Consider the following 15,617-nt stretch of genomic DNA (forward strand, 5'->3'; position numbering starts at 1 on the left):
AAAAGCAACAGTGACCTATACAGATCTTATAACTGGAGAATGGGTTGGCCCTGTCCTCTTCATCACTTGGGGGAGGGGACAAGTTTGTGTTTCCACAGGGGCTGGCCGTCGTGAATCCTGTCAAGATGCATCCAGCTACGTCATGGAGATCAGATTGAGACCAGGAAAGGAGACACCTCATTGGAGGAATGAATGTCATTTTCATAATCCTGATCCTTCTCCTTCCACAATCCACTGTTGATCAGCAACTCCCTCACACGTCTTCCCAACACTTCCAACATGGTTAATGCTTCCTTACAAGAATGTTTGGCAAAGCCTGGTACAGTCCTTAAATCCAGACACCATTTGCCTTTCTACCATTGACCCTTCTAGTCCCTTTAAAATCAGCATTGCAGGGATTCCATGGATGCCTGAAGCATGGGTTCTGTTTAGATACCAGTATACACCTTGTTGCAATGATCCTGACCAGTATAGTAAACACATTGCAGACTGTTTCACACATACTCTAGGAGTTCCATCTGCTAAGAAGGTATTTGGTTATCAGTGGCAGCAGACTGAAGAATTGGAATGATTTGGTTGATTGGAATGATTTGGTTGTTATATCTCCCCTCTTTGTTTTTATTATGTTGGTACAGATGATCACAATCCCTCATGGCTTTCTGATGTCACATGTTATGGGGCATATTCAAATTTTAGTTTTTGGTGTAAGGATGAAATTACATTTCTAATTAATTCCCCTGCTAACTTTGTTACTCTCCCTATGGAAATATTTTTGATTTGCAGTTTCCATGTCTGGAAAACCATCCCCAGACTGGCTGCTGGTGGACCTTGCACTTTTGGGAAGCTGACCTTCCTGAGTTCAAACAATCTTATTGCTTCCCTCCCAGCAGGTGTTCCCAAGAAAATAATTAAAATGAGGGTCAACCACAAAAAATCCAAAAAGCCCTGAGGAATGAAAAACCACTATACCCCCAGCAGAAGGAGCTCCTCAGAGTATAGAGGCAATGGCAAGGTTTTTCCTCTTCCCTTCAGATACCTTGCACTCAGAAAAAACAAATCTGACCTGTAGCTTCCCCACCTAAAACAGCACAGTCCACACCAAACCAGCTTGCTTCATGACTAGCTTCAGCCCTGCAGCACCCCATCACAAAAATGCAACACCCATATGACTTTATCACTGAATGCGATTCCAACATGCATTTTTTGTTCCCATAACAAAAACATCCTGGGCAGTGCAAGAAACCCTGCAATTGGCATTACACATGCCCTCAGTTTATTAACAAAAAGGGGGTACTGGTTAGCCAAGGAAGCAAATGCAAACAGTGCAGCCTTGGAAAAATTATTAATAGACAGAAAACAAAACAAAAGGGCCACACTTCAAAACAGAGCTGCTATTGATCTGCTATTATTGATAAATAGTCATGGTTGCCAAGAATTTGAAGGACTGTGCTGTCTTAATTGTTCAGATCATTCTAAATCTGTACACTCCCACATTAACGGGCTCCATTCTCTAGTCCAAGAGATCTGTGAAGACGACCTTTTCAACTGGTTACCCCACAAAGGTCTTTCTACAAAGCTGTTATTAATAGGTTTGTTTGTAGTCTTACTCCTTGTCTATATCTCCCCAAGTTTAATAAATGCTGTCCACGCTCACAGGTCAACTCAAGCATACTCTGTCCTAGAAAACAGAAAAACGGGAGTTGTAGGGAACCAAACGTCATATGAATAATGAGAACAATGTCGCAGGCAGTGGATAGAGAAGGACAGAAAATAGCAGAATGAGTGGGAATTGAATCTCAAGCTCCAGAAGTTTAGGTGTTGATTTTGCAGTTTTCCCCACAGTTTCTGTATCATCTCGTGTTCCTCTTCCCCTGTCTGCCCCCTTGAGGTTTTTCCTAAGGAGCCCTGGCACCAGGAGGTGCCAGTGCCATCTCTCTTGGGCTGGAGTGGTCCTGCCTGGTGTGATCCCCTGCCACAGGGCTGCCTGACTCCCACTGCTGCCATGGCAGGGGACAGACCCACCCTGCCACTGATGGGGAACACCACCTCATCTGCGCAGGTGGCACCAGTGCCGGCAGAGACGGCATGGGTGGCGGATCCCCCTGCCACCACCCCAGGGAACACTGCTGCGCCTGTACAAGTGGCACAGGTATTGGAGGGGGCTGGAGAGGGGTATCAGCATAGGCGGCGCACAGGGACTCTGGCGTCCAGAGCCTACTGGCAGATCTAAGCCACGGCAGCCCTTCCCAGAGCCCTGTCTCTGCACCACGTGGGCAGAAGGGCACCTGCCTCTTCCTTCCATCCAGCCCCAATCCCTGAGCCTCTACAGGTTGTGTTGCCCATCATCCAGTTTGTTCTGCCCTCGAGCCTAGTTCTTGAATGTTCCCTCAGATGCCTTACTGACTGACGTTTAACCCAATCTTCCCTAATTTTCCACCCCTTCCAAGCCCCTCCCAGAACTGGCCCCATAAAAGTCAGTACTCTTATTGAATTAAGGCTTTTTGGATTACCACCTTGTGTGTGGTGTGTTCTCTGAGAAGCTGTTTTCCCCCAGTCAGTTCCTGTTACTTTAGCATGATGTTTAAGTAGTGATGATATATGCTAGACTAAATTTCTCAGGGTGCCACTCTCAATGAACATTTGGATAGTACTGATCAAAAAGCCCACTATATTAGTTGGTAATTTCTTTATCCTAAAACTTTTATGTTGTTATAATTTAAAAATCTTTCATGGAATTTTTTCTCTCCCTTACCAACACAGAGGTTTGGGAGCAGAAGCCCAGCCCTTCACTACCAGCTTCCAGAACCAGCTAACAAAGGGATAGCTGACAGCTTTGCGTTCTGACTTAATGGCTGGGGAGAGGATTGGATGAGGTGGGGTGGTGGGTAGAGAGGTTTTTACGGGTTTTTGTCACACTTCTCCCCTCCAGCTGCTGTGGGTGCCAGCCACTGTTTGCTGGGCTGGTGGAAGCACTTGGAGGGAGCTCCCCTGACTCAACCCCTGACTCCGTGCACCCTGTGCTGTTCTTTGGAGAGAGCAGTTGCTACTACCTGGATTCACTACCGACTCCATGAGGGCTGACGCCATTTGCTGAGGAGTTGTTAACCCACCATCCCTCCAAGGCTTTTGGACAAAGGACGGTGGGAGATGGTCTTTACACTGCCCATGGGAAAGGATTGAGCCCATTTCCTGTGGCTGCCATTCCTACAGGGGTTTTGGAACCAGCATGACTCCCTGGTCACTGTCTTCGCCTTGGTGGAGCCCATGAGTGACTTTCACGGCTGCTGCCTCCGAGGTGTAGCATTGCCTCCTGCTGTCTGTAAATACAACTGCACCAAAGAGGCAGAGACAGGACTTGATTTGTTTGAAAGTTTTGGTTACAGTGTTGCTGTTTGTTCTGTTCTGTTTCTGGTTATATACACATACATATGTCTCAGTTTGAGGGGCAAAAACCAAAATGTTTACCCACAAGCTGAGGAGGGGCTTTCCTCCACAATAACCACGCCACTCTTCACAAATTTAAGAAAAGGAACTTTAATCAGACAATGAATACAAGAAGGATAACTGTTCTTAACAGATAGATAGATAGATAGATAGATAGATAGATAGATAGATAGATAGATAGACAGATAGATAGATGTGGGTATAGTTATAACTGTAAACAGACCAGACCAAACTGCTTCCCCCAACACCACAAGAAAAAAAAAAAACAACAACCAAACCAGTAAGTTTCTTCCTGAAGAAAAGTTATAGGCAGCGTCTGTGTCACAACCCGGCTGGCTGCAGGGTGAGTTCCCAGTTGAATTCTGTCTCTCCCTCTGTGTCTCTTGTCCCAAATGAAGAAGGAAAACTGGAAGTGGGGAACCGCCGTGTGTCCTGGAAAGCAGCTGCAAACTTCTCTCTCCCAGGTCGCTGCCCCAGCTGGTGTGGGCAGGCTGTGACGCTGCAGGTGGTGGTGAGACTGGAGCCGAGACTGGGACCCCCAAATGCAAAAACCAGGAGAACAGCCGTGGTGAGGAGAAAAGCAGCAGCTCAGCAAGAAGCAGCAGCAGCAGTCAGCAGTAACGAGGAGCAGGAGAAAACAGCTTCCCTCCTCAGCAGCACACACACACACCACTCCTGGGTTCGGCCAAGCTAAGCATGGGAAAATGTTCCCAAAAACTAAAGAGACAACCTGCCCCCACCCAAACGATCAAGAAGATGGTAGCAGTTAACTACTTCTTTTTTTTAACTAATGGCATGGGCAGTTAGTGGCAGGGGAGAGAATTTACATAATAATTCCAACCTACAACAAAATACATAATATACATATACTTGTAATAAAGAACTGTTATCCTTTTCTATACATTTTCTGATTAAAGTCTCTTAATTTGAAAGGTTATGATGGCTTTTGGGAAGAGGCCGCCCTTCTAGTCCAGACAGACATCCAAAGCATTTTACATGTTATTTGAGGGATTATAAGCACTTTTAGAATTTTCTTTTGAACTTTTCTGTTGGAGATGTAAACTTGGTGTTCATGTGCTGAAATATGTTAACCTTACAATTCTGTTTCACCTATGACTTCTACAAATGAGGTAATTTTGTCATTTACAATGAAATCTACGATGACAAAAATGTTCCTGCTGGCTGTCTGGAGGGTTGCTTTCTTATAACCCACTACAGGTAGGTTCACCAGAACAAAGTAATATTATGTGTGCTAAAGATTTGTCTGCTAACCTTGGACTTCATTGCTTCTGAAGGATATTTATGGCCAAGCTCTATATTTAAGATATTTTTACCCCAAGCACAGCTACTGTTTACCAAGGAGGTGTTCTCAGTTCTACCATGATGTCCATGATGTCCTAGCAAAAATGTTGTTAGTTCTCATTTCTAGTGTAATCATCCCTTTCATAGAGGGAAACAATAATCAGTGAAATTCAAAATCCTCTGCAAAAGGAAGAGAGATTATAATTGTCATTAAACCAGAGTAGTTCTATTTTAATGAAAAAAGAAATTATCTGGTTTTACTGATGGGTCTTGCTCTTGCTTTTTCTTTCAAAATATGACTTTTGGACAAAAAAATCATTTTTGTCAGTAAGTTTAAATATTTCTTTCGATATTAAAAGCACTGCATTAACCAAAAAGCTGGATTACCAGAACAAGAAATTATCTTCTACATTCTGCAACAGCAATTTGGAAGTTTACATACATTACATTCAGTATATGCTTTGTCTCTGTATCTGTGCACAGAGTACATATGCATAGCCAACATTCTTCCTTGGTGGCACTGCACAAATTCCCTTCCATGATATAGAATTTTGGACACATCTCTTGTATAGACTTGTAGGGTGTGAACTCAAACTGTGGGCTGGCTCAATGCTGAAAACTGCCTGATCCAATTGAATGATGCGTTACATATTCAAGAAAGCTGATAAGACATGGTTGTCAGCATGGTACTGCAGTTCTGACTTTCTTTACATTTTCTTTACCAAAGTTTAAACAATAATTCAATAGTTTGATGCTGTGCTATTATAGCTGGTGTTAGATTTTAATATTGCTTTACAATATCCATGTTAAAATGGTCTTGTCTATTTTCTTAAAAGGAAGACACACACAGATCTCTCTTTTACTCTCCATTTCACTGTATCTGTGATGAATTCCAATTTTACACCACTTTCCAGTTTTGCATAATTTTTCCTGTTGTAATTGCCTTATATGACCCATCACCAGACAGGATATGATGTAGTGCTTCTATTTGATGATTACCTATCTATGCAAATGGTATTGAGTGGTTCTGAACAAAAAGTGAGAGAATTACACCTGTCAGATGTGTCCCCTGTGCCCCAAAATGCATCACTCTGCTTTGATTTGTCTGATACCAAGTTCTGTTTTCCACAGAATTTTCACAGTAAAAATATCTTCTGCTTTCCCTTTCCATCATTAGCTTTCATTCTACTAGACAATTTTATTCTTTCTTTTACATGTTTTTGTCTGTTGTGTAGTGGGATTAACTTGGTCTTTCTTTTATAATTAACAAGGCACTGCATAGTCATTCTTAAGTAGGCATTGTTAGAAAATCCTTTTTTCTAAAAAGTAGTATCATTTAAAGCATGATATACTGTGAGCCAATGTCAGTTTGTATACACAGTTTTACCGTTAGTGCTGTGTCACTATTATGGGATTATCCTGATTTCTATATTGCATTGTAACTCTCCTCAAGCCTTACAGTCAACATGACCTACCCATCTATCATGTTCACACAAGAACTTAAGAAATCCTCTTTCATTTCAATCTGGTTCACTTTCACTTGTTTTGTAAAATGTTAGATAGCCAATTACACATGCATAGTGTTGAAACCTTTTGCAACTCTTTTTTAACATAAACTTATTTGGAATCATGGTGCATTTGAGATCTCCAACAGAGACATTATATAAATATTAATGGGGACAAACGAGGTATATAGCATCAGCATTTGAATTTTTTACCAATTTTCTTCTAATTTAAACCAATAAACATACTAATACCATGGTTATATAAATATTCTTATCCAGGTAATGCTCTTTTCTCTAAAGAGCATTTTAAAGTTTGCTGAATAAAATATTCCTATGTTTATAGTCCTTTCCTAACACAGAGGTGTGTGTACATATGCATTAAGATTCTTGTTCTAATTTCCCTAACATGTCTGTTCAAAGCTGCAGCATTATCTTGCATGTTTTCCTCTCATTTGCCTACAGAGATATTGTTACACATATGACTCAAGAACAGCCTTGAGAAAAAGAAAACAATAGCTTAACAGGTTTGTTCTTTTAGGTGCAGAAAGAAACAAGTAATTGGAATAAGGCTGTAGGATAGGCAAGGGCAGTAAACTTAATTCTGTTCAGTGTCCCCCTTGGCAAGGAAGGGAGGCACTTTGACAGTTCTCTATCCGCTCTACTTATTGGTGCAAGCCTATGAGACTGCATATCTCATATTTTCCTAATATTCCATACCTATCTCCTGGATGTGGTTACATCTCCTTATTGCCCTCTCCCCATCATGCCTTTGAGCTACAATCTTTTGGCATACCTAAAGATGAAAACTATCTGAGCACAACTCCTATACAATTGTATGGAGTACTCTTTTTTTAGTGTATGTCTGATAACTCTGTACTGAATTACAAAAAGAACAAAACCATAAAAAATACCCCCAAGCCAAACCAAAAGAAAACCCAACACCCCCACAAAAACCCCCAAAACCAAGCAAAGAAAAAAAACCAACCGACCAACCAACCCCCTCCCCAAAGTACCCCCGAAACCCCCAACCAAGTACCAACCAACCAAAAAAACCCAAACAAACAAAACAAACAAATGAACAAAACAAAACTAAAACCAACTACCAAAGCCACAACAACAAGAACAACAAAAAAATACGTTTATGGAGGTTTCATTATGAACAAAGAGTATTCGTGAGGATATAGCCTTTGTACGAGTCCATCACTGCATCACAATCCCAAATTTTATGCATATACAAAAATTTAACAAACTTGTCTATGTCAAAGTGTTTGCAAAAGATTATATTAAATCAAGTCTGATACTTCCTATATCAAAAGAGAGGATATCCATCTGCAATAATGCTAATATCCACTTACAAAGCAGAAAAAAAAATTGATTAAGTGTAGAATTTTTTTTTTTGGTTTATGAATGATTAACTAGGTATAGCTGGCTATAGAAAGAATTCACAAGTACGCAAACTTCACAATAGAGCTATGCATGTCAAGTCTGACATCTGTATTAATAGATAATATGTGATGACTAGAAAGAATAAAAATAATTTTAACTGGTGAGTTTGTTTTATATAACATGCATCCCTTCTATATTTCACAATTTTTAGCTACTACAGCAGTCATGAATACTCCTTGACTTGCAGGAAGACTGACTAAAATAATAAAAATTCCATAATGCTGGATTTTATACTATGTTAAGATACTTATATATTGTATTTGCTTTCTTTAACAAAAATCTCAGAAAAACAAGGAGGCAGAAGTAAAAGCATCACAGACATTGATGAAAAGAGAAAAAAAAGAACCCCTGCCAAAGCCCCACATGCTTATTGGAAAAAAGGTACAGGAAAAATGTCCTGAAGAAAATCACGAGGGAAAAAGGACATTGGGTAAGGAAATGATAGAAAGAATATTCAGAGAGATCTTCAAATGTACCTGAGGAAAACCAGCTACAGACATGGGAGTGTGCTGGCCAAGACAATGGGAAAGTGTCTCAGCAAATGCAGATTAGTGTAACTAATGTTGAGGGGGGTCACAGCCCTCTCAGTGACCCATTACTGCTACAATGAGCACAAGTCCTGTGAGGAAAGGCTGAGGAACCTGAGGTTGTTTAGCCTGGAGAAGAGGAGGCTCAGGGATGACCTAATCACTCTCTACAACTACCGGTAAGGATGTTGTAGCCAGGTGGGAGTTGGTCTCTTCTCCCAGACTACCAGCAGTAGAACAAGAGGGCATGGACTTAATCTCCGCCAGGAGATATTTACTTTGGATATCAGAAAGAAATTCTTTACAGAGAGAGTGGTCAGGCATTGCAATAGCCTGCCAGGAGAGGTGGTGGATTCACCATACCTGGAGGTTTCTAACATGACACTGCATGTGGCACTTAGTGCTGTGATCTAGTAATCACAGTGGTGTTGGAGCAAGGATTGGACTTGATGATCTTGGAGGTCTCTTCCAACCCAACTGATTCTGTGATTCTGTGATTCTCTGCTTCTTTTAAGCTTCAAGTGATATATACAGTTTAGTACTGATCACATGTAAGCAAAGAATGCCTTGTAGCTAGCCCCTGTGCACTATTACTATGAAGTATACTATTATCTGGGTATTTTTCCATCTTTTTTTTTTTTTGACATTACAAAGATGCTAAGAAGTGAGTTAAAAAGTGTTAGCTCCACAATATCAACACACTATGGCTAACCATTGTTGTTATAAAGCCTTTGTCTACATAATACATGTAGGGCTTAAAAGGGAAAGGACGAGCTGTATTTCCATTCAATCCAGGAGTACCACAAGTGATGTAAGATGATCCTGTGCATTGATTTACTGAGACAATAATACATCACAACTGTTTTTCACCCCACCACCTCCTTGTCCCTCAAATTCCAATGACTCTCACACCCTTTCTATTTGGAGGAACAGTCCTAAGTTCAGCATGAAATAGGGAAGATGAAATAAGTTTCACACTTGCAAGCATTACTGCTCTGGGCTTTAGACTTGTGGTTCCATGTCACTTTCTTTACTTACCATGTAATATGTGATTGCTTTATTTATCCCAAACATAAATTATTTTTGTTCAATTTAAGGCACGTCCAGTGTAGAAAATGCATACTATTTTTTCCCGATATTAACTTGGAATTATTGCTTGATTTTCTTTTTCATCCAATTATTCTTTATTATAACAGTTTGAAGACTAAATGTTTTCCAATAGGAATTCATGAAACATGAATCCAAGATAAGTTTATGCTATCATTTTCATGTATTACTCACAGATCCTAGTCATCAGCTTGTGAACATCCACAGAAAAAATGTATGTGTAGAAAAAAGGAGAGCTGTTAAAGCTCAAGCGACAGATATTCTTGTAATGAAATGAAAATTGAGAGACTTTACTGGATTTGAGAAGTGCTGAAAGTGAATATTTGAAATAAAATTCCTTGCTAATATAACTCCAAAGAATTTAGTGGACTTCTGCAGATAATTTGTCTCCTAATGTACATAAGCACTTTTGGCAGGAATGGAACTAAACCTCTGAATAAAATTCTGAAACATTTTTAATACCTGCAAAAGTATAGTGCTTATACATATTTGGCGTTAGATACTTGGGGTCAGTTTTCACTGGATTTCAAATTAAGATTAGAATTTATTTTAATTAATATATTCAGAAGGAATTTTATGAAAACCATGCATAATTTTTAATGGAAGGAAAAAACTATTAAAAAAGAAGACATTAAAAATCTCCAAGAAATGCCACATTTGTTTAAAAAAAAAACCCAAACAAAATTGAAAAAAAAACTTACTAAAAATCTTTAGCCAGGCTTGGTGAAAAGGCATTTAAATCCTTTCTTTCCTGCTTAAAACACTTTCCTGAGACAACACAGCATTTTCCTATATAGTTGATAAACTGCACAGGAAGGCATGTTCCATAGCATGTAGTGAATACAAAATCTGCTTAACTTAAATTACACTCCCTTATTCACTGGCCAAATGCTGCAAGATACACTATTTACACTGTGGCTTGAGATCTTTTACAGGTAAGGACTCGTTTTTGTTTTGTTTTGTTTTGTTTTTTTTAAAGATACAAACCCTATGTATGTACATACCTGTAAAGTAATTACCCAAAATAACACACTATAGATTATGTTTTGTTTTTTTCTTTGAAGACTGTAAGAAACAAAATTACTTCACAAATGACTATGAAGACATAGAGTCAAGTCTCTCATTACTTTAATGATCATTAAATCTTGTTACCTATTAATATAGTGGGAGTATATGCAAAAATGTGGCACTTGAAACCTGGTGAAAACGAGATGCACTTTATGCTAAATAGCCTTATGAAGAATCATGGAATCATTAAGATTGGGAAAGACCTTTAATATCATTAAAGTCCATCCGTCAACTTAGCATCACCATCATGTCCACCACTAAATCATGCCCTCAAATATCATATCCACATGATTTTTTTAAGATTTCCACATCACCACTTCCCTTGACAGCCTGTTGCAATGCATGACAACCCTTTCCATGAAGAAATTTTTCCAAATATCTAATCTGACCCTGCCCTGGAGCAACTTGAGGTCAGTCCTTCTCATCCAGTTATTTGTTATCAACCCCCATGTTGTCACTACTTCCTTTCAGGTAGCAGTACAGAGCACTAAGGCCTCCACTGAGTCTTCTTTTCTCCATGCTAATCATACCCAGATCTCTGAGCCACTCATAAAACTTGTGCTCCAGATCCTTCATTGGTTCTTGCCGTCCTCTGGAAATGTTCCAATGCCTTGATGTCTTTCTTTTGAGGGACAAGAAATATGCAAGAGAGGTTGACCATTTAGATACTTTTAAGAACATTCTGTTAAACATCCTGTTAAAAAATTGGTAGATTCAGAAGAGCAATATAGGAGTATGGAAATAACTTTTTTCAAAAAATTCTAATCTTTATACTAAAATCTGAAAAGCTAAGAGAAGTCCAAAAGCGCTTAAGCTACATTAAAAAATATTTAAGAACTGATGACTTTTGCATAAAAGGTATGAAGTTTTAAATTGTACCAAATTTTGTACTTTACCATTGAATACAAGGCTACATAAATATTAGAGGATATGCTTCAAATGCTACCACAGAAAGTTACCTGAGATATCTATATGAAATAGTTTTCAAAGTTTCTTTTAATTTAATTTTCTTTAAGAGGGAAGAAAAAGCAAAGTAAAGAAACAAAAATCTAAAACCAAAACAAAAATGTGAACAATAAAGAGAGAAAAGTAACACAGTATTAATGAGATTCAAACGATAAAGCCGTGATGGCTACAGATAAAAGAAAAATGACAGTTTATCTGCATTTTAATCAGTGGGATCACAGTTTTGATGAACACACCAGAGGGACTGTTTTATGCCCTGTTTCTACAGTGGGTGAAAGGAAACAAAATGAGCTGTTTCATATTGAACACTTAATGATAAATGATGCATCTTTTGAGATTCACATTAGAACAATGGGAAAGTAGATACCTACATAGCAAGGGAAGTGTTACAAGATAATTTCAAGAAAAAACAGATATGTAACTGCAGATTATTAACAACATTTATTAACATCTTAGAATCAAATTTCTTAAACTATTATTTTAAAGCTGTTCTAATTCTAGATTGTTTGGTATCTTTGTGCTTAAACAATTACAAAACCATGGGAGGAAAAAAATCCACATTCTGAATATCCCAGCTCATCCATGAAAAAGATTTTGAATTTTCACAGGTATGGAAAAACCTCGTTTTAGGGGAGATAATAGATACAAAGATTTAGAGATTTTTTTTAGACATTAGTTGATTAGTGTTCTAAGGAATATAATAAGAAATGCTTACATTGTATTTTTCAACCAGTAAGGAAGATATTGTTATGTACTGAGAAAAACTCCATACAGTTTCACAAGGACTGTTTGTCATACAAATGCTGTAAAATATATTAAACTACTGTTTGCAAGAAAGATAAAATACTTGTTATTGAAAAAATCAAATTAAGAAACAATAAAATTATATATCAGTTCTCTACTAAGAGATCATATCTCTGATCTGGAATTACAAATTTTGCCCAATAGTGTATGGACCCTTTTGGCCAGCCAATGTCATGCTAAATACATATATATATATATATATATATATATATATGTATACACATATATATATATATACACACACACACACACACACACACACACACACACATATATATATAAAACAAAGCAAAACAAACAACCAAAACAAAACAGATCTGAAAATTTGAAGTACAGATTGTACAAATGGAGTGAAGAACAACAAAGTACAGCACTAGTCAAAGCTCTGGTACTGAGGAGAGCGTTAGGAAAAATGTAAACTTCAAAAATAATACAGTGACTTTCTTCTATAAAAGCAAAAGAGAGCTTTGAAGATGACAGAGTTGTTTTTAGTTCATCACATTGCAAGAAACACTATCAAAATAGTTATTTCATTGACATACTTTTAAAATGTCATAGAAACGTGGAAGTGAAAACATGGAAAGGAAAAATGGGTAGAGGAATGATATGAAACCTCTTTTACAGCAAAATGATTAGGGAAACTATTCACACATTTTTTAGCTTTTAGTGTCTAAGGACTATATAATGAAAGGTCACTTCATCCGTTGTCAGTGTGGTGCCGCTTCTGAGGTAAAATAAGGCTTCATTTTAACAATATAAGAAGTGTCATAAATCAATCCCACCTAATGGGTTTGGCATGCAATCACATAATTCACAGGTGGAATTGAAAGAAAATATCTAAAGTTTAAAAGGAGAGCTATGTCTGAGCCTCAATGAAATTATTCAGATTTTGATGTCACTGTGTAACTGAGTGGAAGGTTTCATTTGTGCCTTTATAATGGAGATTACTTTGCTTCCCTACCTTACAAGCACGTTTTAATACTAAAATACAATCGCAAAGAAAAGTGTAGTATATTACAGAAACATGTTAACCTTAATTCAATAATACCAGGTTTCAACTTTAATTTAAGGTTCTTGAAGTCAGTTTCAGGTATTATAAAAGTACAAGGTATTGGATAGTCAAATAATAACTACAAGTAATGATTTTTTACTGAGTTTTCAGAGCTAACACACTTTAGCAATGGATTAAATATTTTATTTTACTCTGAAGAAAGAAAAAGCACAGGTTCAGTATAAAGTCAAATGACAATCATCATTAAAACAACAGTGAAGAGAAACATAAATTGAATTGTGAACAATGCTTACAGAAAAAATAGTTGTACAGGTGTGTGCCATAACATGGAGATTAGGCAACGTGTATATATAATGGTGACAAATAAAAATATTTTTGCCATTTCAATTCAGCAAAACTTTACAAAATCTTGGTAAAATTCAAAACTGATTGCAGTCTTAGCAAACTAAGTCTCAGACAAAAGAAACAAAGTTCTCAGGTTTACAAAATGTTCTATGAGGTATTACAAACTGCTGAGAGATCACAACCTTATTCATATATCTCATCTGAAAGATGTCCTCTCTGGTTGCACAGTGACTATCACTTGGCTTGTTTACTGATTAAGAGGGAAGTATACACTAGCTGAATCAGCCACACAGCTGAGAAGGTTGCAGGAATGGAAATAATAAAGTAGGTCGACCTGCAAGACCTGCGAGAGCTAAGTAGACAAGAAAAATAAAATTCATACATTTCTGATGACTTTCTGAAAGAATCTCAACAGTTCTCTAATTCAGTTGCTGTTAGACTGAGTACAAAGTCTGAACTTATGAGACCTTAGAAGTTTTTCTTTTGCTGTTTCCTTGTGTTACAAAAACAATATTTACAATTGTAATCATTAAGGAAGATTGGCTGAAAAGGATATTTTCTCTATGATTCTAATTAAAACCTAGGTTTTTCTATTTAAAATTGCACCACAAATTTTCAGTGTAAAGAGGAAGAGAGATTACTTAGATATTTTTGAATTAGTAATCTGGTTTCTCAAAAGGGCTATACTGAATCACTACTTTTAAAATATTATAAGCATAAGGGTAGTCACTATGGCAACAAAATCAATTAAATCACATCCTGGTGATACATACCTTCCCATTCTCCACCTTTTAATGGCTGGGTTGGTATGGTACTATAAAATTATAACTATGGGAAGAAAAGTAAACTGTTAGATTAATTTGGAGCACATAGGTAAGACTATAACTATAAAAATAGGTAAGACTATAACTATAAAAATAGAAAAATATTTATTGTAGCAGCAGTCTCTGGAAAAGTGCTCCTAAGAAAATCTTATAAATTTTAAAAAATGCAATGCCTGAAAATATAGTGCTTAATGTTTACACCTGTAATCAGATCACAATTGGATAGCCTTGCTTAAACCATGATCTTACAACATGGATTCCTAGCATCACTTACAAGTGATCATGACAAGAACTGGGATCGCAGCTACAGAATAAAATTCCCTGGGGAATAAGATAACAATGAATCAACAAACTCTCAAAATATTTGGAAAAGAAATGGGAGAGCTCGAAAGAACCAATTTTTGTGTTACATGGACATTGTTTTAATAATTCACAGCCTATAAATAAAAACCTTTTTCTAAAAACTAAACTGATGTTTACTTTTCCATATATATATATAGGAATATGTATTACCTAGGGAGAGAGAAATATACATATATTTTCCCATTTTGAAAAACTTGCTACAGAAATACCAATCAGAGTGGTGCTAATAGCATTCTCTTTTTGAACTATCACACTGCTTAATGTTAGCCTGGAAACAAATAACTTCTCTTTTGTTTTGTGAGGGATTAATTTAAAAAGATGAGATATGAACATATGGTACGGCTATATTGTCAGCAAACCTTTCAAATAGTAAATAAGAATGTGATGTGAAGAGGAAACCTTTACCCTTTCATGTGGAGGGAATTTGCACTGGTGAGGATTGTCTTAGGCATAAACTTCACAAATGGAAAAACAAACATTCTAGTTGCTCAGGTTCACATCAACACACACACACACACACACACACACACACTTCTATCTGAGTCAGTAAAAATTCAGGCTACTGCTTGCATTATCTACTTCACTGTGATTGATTAGAAAATGTTGCTATTCCAGACTCAGTGTATTTTTGTTTCACTAGTCTAGTTAAAAGCATTGCTCAACATTAAATTATCCTGTCAGCAGGTAAAGAGGCTTGGAAAAATGGAGCCAAAGCTATTGCAATTATTTGTACAGGTTCTTTCACTCAGTAGCCATAAGAAATATTTCAAAATTGACTAAAAATCCTTCACCTCAGAGGTAACTCTTCTTACAGATTAGAAGCAAGTGATTTAGTTCTTATGAATTGTCATCATAAACATTACTCATGAGTTTGAAATCCATTATAAAGACTGCCCATTTTTGG

This window comes from Pithys albifrons, chromosome Z (genome assembly GCF_047495875.1).
Source record: "Pithys albifrons albifrons isolate INPA30051 chromosome Z, PitAlb_v1, whole genome shotgun sequence".
Classification (NCBI taxonomy): Eukaryota; Metazoa; Chordata; class Aves; order Passeriformes; family Thamnophilidae; genus Pithys; species Pithys albifrons.